This window comes from Mytilus edulis, chromosome 14 (genome assembly GCF_963676685.1).
Source record: "Mytilus edulis chromosome 14, xbMytEdul2.2, whole genome shotgun sequence".
In the NCBI taxonomy this organism is placed as follows: domain Eukaryota; kingdom Metazoa; phylum Mollusca; class Bivalvia; order Mytilida; family Mytilidae; genus Mytilus; species Mytilus edulis.
Genome location: NC_092357.1, coordinates 196,355 through 202,422, shown reverse-complemented (window position 1 = coordinate 202,422; position 6,068 = coordinate 196,355). Strand labels below are relative to the sequence as shown.

Sequence of the window (6,068 nt, the reverse complement as noted above, 5' to 3'; positions counted from 1 at the left end):
GGTTTGTGATTTACTCATGATGAGTTACAGATCAAGTTTAAGTTTTGTTCAGTGTTCATCCTCAAACCTTTATATAAGTTATCTATTATCATTAAATACAACTTACATTTAAATATTAAGAATGAACAGGAATGAATTACCAGTTGCATGCAAACATTTTACTCAGTGTTGTTAGTACATGGTGTTATATTTATTTTACAGACAGGAGATTACTAGTAGGATTAATGGACAGTTATGGTGCTGATTTCTCTGTATTGTGTGTAGCCACATGTGAATGTGTATCCGTACTATGGGTTTATGGTAAGTCAGTCTTATTTTCTTTGAACAAGGAAATTAAAAGGGTTTTAAATGAAGATGAACATCATGTTTCTTTATGAACATATGAATGAAACATAAACTTTAAATCAACAAAATGTTCATGGCCAAATGAATTTAAGATTTTTTTTTTTATTAATTTTCATGATTTATCATAAATCAAGCAGCTAAACATAAAGATGAAGAAATAAGATTTGGTAAGAGTGCCAATGAGACAACTCTACATCCAAGTCACAATTTATAAACCATTATAGGTCAAAAAATAAGATTTGGTAAGAGTGCCAATGAGACAACTCTACATCCAAGTCACAATTTATAAACCATTATAGGTCAAGAAATAAGATTTGGTAAGAGTGCCAATGAGACAACTCTACATCCAAGTCACAATTTATAAACCATTATAGGTCAAGAAATAAGATTTGGTATGAGTGCCAATGAGACAACTCTACATCCAAGTCACAATTTATAACCCATTATAGGTCAAGAAATAAGATTTGGTAAGAGTGCCAATGAGACAACTCTACATCCAAGTCACAATTTATAAACCATTAAAGGTCAAGAAATAAGATTTGGTAAGAGTGCCAATGAGACAACTCTACATCCAAGTCACAATTTGTAAACCGTGCCAATGAGACAACTCTACATCCATGTCACAATTTGTAAACCGTGCCAGTGAGACAACTCTACATCCATGTCACAATTTGTAAACCATTATAGACCAAAGTACAGCCTTCAGCACAGAGTCTTGGCTCACACCGAACAGCAAGCTATAAATGAGCAGTGTAAAACCATTCAGACATGATTGTCTAGTCGAAGTAGGAATGCTCAGTCCATGGCACAATTTAGAGAATGCCATGCTGTTACACAACACACTTGATGTGTACAAAGCTATCCTGTTCTGTCTCAAAAATTCTTCTCTTCCGTATATTATTTGTTTTAAAAATTTCAGTTTGAGTTATCTGCCCTTTATTCTTATCAACCAACTTTTTCATCTGATATTTTAAATTTATTATTATTCATACCAATAAAAATTGTTCTGTTTACTTTTTTCACAGGAGTGACAAGATTTATAAAAGATATTGAATTTATGTTGGGTAAAACCCCAGCACCAACTACATATTGGTTGTTTTGTTGGGTGTTAGCTTCACCACTTCTTATAGGGGTAAGTAATATACTGTTCAGAAATTATTGCGAGGACTGGGCGCAATTGCAATAATTACATGCATTATGACACCTGATGCATATTTATTTATGCAGATTAGCTTAATTGCAATAATAAATCTCAAATTTTTATCCACTTTTAAAAAATCGCAAAAAAAAATGCATGGAAAAATTTATGAATATACAGAATTTCAGGTTTAATCATCTTAACTCTATGTTTAAAACTTTTAGATATTTATAAAATAATCTGTATATCAGGAAATATAAAAAAGATGTGGTATGATTGCCAATGAGACAACTCACCACAAGAGACCAACATGACACAGAAATAAACAACTATAAGTCACTGTACGGCCTTCAACAATGAGCAAAGCCCAAACTGCATAGTCAGCTACAAAAGGCTCTGAAATAACAATGTAAAACAATTCAAAAATGTTTTTATGAGTATTTGATATCTTGTCAAATATACTCTTCTTAACATTTTTAACTTTCTATTTAATTGTATTGTGCATAGCTATAGGTACTGCTAAAAAGGAACACAGCAGAGATCAAAATGCTCAATTGTCTAAGGGCCTATATAGCTATATTGTGAAAAAAACAGCACAAAATTCCACAACATGCCATGTTCAGTACAAAATCCCACTTCTCTGGAAAAAAAGAAAGGTTCAAGCAAAATAAAAAAAAACATTTAGTAAAACTATTACTAAATTAAACACCATGCATCTAGGAATAAAAGAAAAGAGGAGGTCTTATATAATGTAAAATAATATTTTAAGACTATTCTATATTTCATTCATTACTTGTTGTCACTGCTCACATTGAATAAATTTTACAGATTTTTGACAATTCATGTTGTTGGGAAAAGCTACATGGTCTGTTTGTATACTATGAGATTGACTTTGTACCTAAATTAAAGTAATATTTTAACCATTGCTTATGTATCATGTTGACTTTACATTACAGGGTCTGTTTGCATACCGTCCCTAAAGTAAAAGATGGCGTATTTTTCCCAGAATTCGCCCAGATTATTGGATGGTGTGTGACTGCCGTAGTGTTATGTCCTATACCTTTGTACTTTGTTTATAAATTCATCATCACTCCTGGGAAAGTCACTGAAGTGATTATACACTGAAATATTCAATTATATTTAATTATTTGTTTTTATGGCAATGTTGCTTTAAAAATAGCACAATGTTGGATTTAAAAATAAAAAAAATGATTCAACAAAATATTGGATACATGTGTAAGATTACAATTGAATTTAACAGGTGACTAAGTTGTACTTTGAAACAGGACAGAGACAGATCTAAAAGTCTTCTTTGTGAGAGTTGCTTACCGTGAAATGCAATATTGTTTTCAAAGAATTTTTGGTTTTACTGTCCATACAAAACCAATGAAAATTAGTACTCCATCATCATCAATGAGTCCATAAATAATAATTGGTTCACAGTAATCTACTTTTTTTTTCTCATCACTTTGCATCCGTCGTCGTCCGTCGTCTTTAACTTGTACAAAAATCTTCTCCTCTGAAACTACTGGGCCAAATCAAACTTGGCCACAATCAATTGTGGCCATCTAGTTTGAAAAATGTGGGTAAAATGTAGATTTTGGTTTATATCTCTGAAACCAAAGCATTTAGAGCAAATCTGACATGGGGTTAAATTGTTTATCAGGTCAAGATCTATCTGCCCTCCAATTTTCAGACAAATCAGACAACCCGTTTCTAGTTTGAAAAATGTGTCCGATGACCCCGCCCTTGAACCAAGATTTCCGACATGGCTAAAAATAGTGCATAGGGTAAAATGCAGCTTTTGGTTCATATCTCTAAAACCAAAGCATTCAGAGCAAATCTGCTGTGGATAAAATTGTTCATTAGTTCAAGATCTACTGCCCTGAAATTTTCAGACCAATCGAACAACTTTTCTGCCCCTGAATTGGTAATTTTAATAAAAATTTTCAGCTTTTGGTTATCTTGAATATTATTATAGATAGAGATAAACTGTCAACAGCTCTAATGTACAACAAAGCAAGACCTAAAAATAAGTCAACATGACCAAAATGGTCAGTTGACCCCTTAGAGAGTTATTGCCCTTTATAGTAAATTTTTAGCAATTTTTGTAAGTTTTGTAAATTGTGTAAATTTTTACAAATTATTTTCAACTGTCACTTCTGGGTCAAATTAATTACAGATAGAGATAACTGTAAGCAGCAAGAATGTCCAGTGAAGTAAGATCTACAAACACATCACCAACACCAAAAACACAATTTTGTCATGTGTCACAAAGATCAAGGTGAGCGACACAGGCTCTTTAGAGCCTCTAGTTTGATAACCACTGTAGATAACATTGCACCAAAAGTCAACTTAACCACATATTATTGCACCAAAAGTCAACTTAACCACATATTATTGCACCAAAAGTCAACTTAACCACATATTATTGCACCAAAAGTCAACTTAACCACATATTATTGCACCAAAAGTCAACTTAACCACATATTATTGCACCAAACATCAACTTAACCACATATTATTTATATTTACAGAGACTAAGAATAGTAACAACACCAGCAGCTGACTGGGGACCTAATACCAAGGAAAAATTATACAATGCTGACACACAATTTACAGACATTGGAAAAGCAGCTAACGCTTATGACAATCCAGCTTCACAATGATAAACTACATGTATAGCAATATTAGAATCATAAAGATATAAGTTTTTCTTTAAAGTATATTTCAAAATGAATTTCACACATAGTTTCAGGGTACTTGTATAACAAAGAAATGCAGAGTTATTTTTAACTTTTACTCATTTTAGTTAAGAATTTTGTGAATATGACAGAAACCCGTCACAAATATATTGTAAAATGGTTTTCTCCGTGACTTTTTTCAGTATTTTAATCAATTCCAACATAATTTTAGTGCTGAATTTTGAATTGTACATAGTTTTACATCTTTTCATTATAAGATTTATAAAATGTTTTTAAAGTGATTTTATGGATTCAGTTTGAAAAATTACATTTCTTTGATTCTATATGACATTATTTTTTAACTGAAAAACTCCTTCATTTTTTTAAAAGTGATTTTTAAAAGGGATGAATTAATAATTTTATGATTTTAAATTTTGTTTTGGTTTAAGACTGCTTTTTTTAAAAAGATGAATATTAAAGATAGAATTGTTATATACTAAATACAAAAATCTGCCTTCTGAAAGTAGAATGAAGTTATAAAGTAAAATAATGATTTTGCTAATATTTCAAATGTTGCATACAATAGATACCTCATTTGTGTTATTTATTTTTAGGAACCATTTCATTGAAATGTTATTCAATTTTTGTTTACTCTTGGTTGAACTGTTTTCAATGCAGGCTTACTTTAAATCTCAAACTTTAGTTACACAAATGATTAATAATTCAGATTTACCTTAATTGAAAAAATTTTGACATACAAAAATATTTAATTTTGCAAGCAACAAAACAGTATTTTTCTTCTTTTTTAGTTTGAATCATCAAAAAGATTTGTTTACAAAATCAATGAAATTTACTTTAGAAACAAGGGTGTACTTAATAATCATGTCTGCATTAGTTTGACATAAAGATGTTGACACTTTCATGACATTCCTTTAAATTATGACTTTTTTATATGTATCGTATATAATTTCCCTTCTACAATTTTATAGTTGTTAAACATATCAAACAAGATTTTTTTACAAATTATATATATCTACATTTGTACATATCATGTATATCATTTCATAACGAGGAAAGATCTATGTTTTGCTGATTAATACATATTAGGTCTGAATCTGTCTAGTTTTAATATATAGATTGGGCAAAGGATTCATGTGGTAATTTTCTTGTATCCCTGTTTCCAAATATTACATTAACTATTAAAAGTAGATTGAAACTAAAATTTATTTTAGCCTATATATATTTAACTTTGTTTGGTATGACTTTACATGTTACAAAATCATTCTTTTACTGAAAAGATAACTGTCCATAGTAATTACAGTAAACAAGAAACTTAAAAAGATGTTACAAAGCACAATTTAATTGATAAAGTATTTTATTTTTTACTTGAGACAGAAATTGTTGTATTTTTTAAACAGAAATATTTTTAAGATAGTTTCCGTATTTTTATTATCATCAACATGTGATTTGTTGGTGATATTTTATTGTTATTGATTTTGTTGAAATCCATGATTCGATTGTTTGTACAGTTATCTCATTCAAAATAAATAGATACAAACATTTATAAGTTTTTGTTTAAGTTTGCCAATCATACATATTCACCAGTTATCTTCATTCAATCCTATACAAACTGGACAAATTATATCCCAGGGGCGGATGCAGGAATTTTCGAAAGGGGGGGGTGCTAACCCAGGGCGCAGGGGGGGTGCAAAACATATGTCCCGATACAAATGCATTGATCGGCAAAAATAAAGGGGGGGTGCGCACCCCCGGAACCCCCCCCTGGATCCGCCACTGTATCCTTTATACCTTTTTATGCCCTACTTAGGAGCATTATGTTTTTCGGTCTGTGCGTCTGTTGTACTGTCTGCTTGACTGTCTGTCCCGCTTCAGGTTTTAAG

The 6,068-nt window shown here is 30.9% G+C and overlaps 1 long non-coding RNA gene across 1 annotated transcript; it reads left to right on the top strand.

The window, feature by feature from the left end:
* Positions 1 to 213: 213 nt before the first annotated feature.
* Positions 214 to 4,522, top strand: LOC139502447 (uncharacterized). Its single transcript, XR_011658845.1, has 4 exons — positions 214 to 300; positions 1,371 to 1,477; positions 2,440 to 2,593; positions 4,021 to 4,522. It is a non-coding gene; the product is annotated as an uncharacterized lncRNA (long non-coding RNA).
* The last annotated feature ends 1,546 nt before the right edge of the window (positions 4,523 to 6,068 follow it).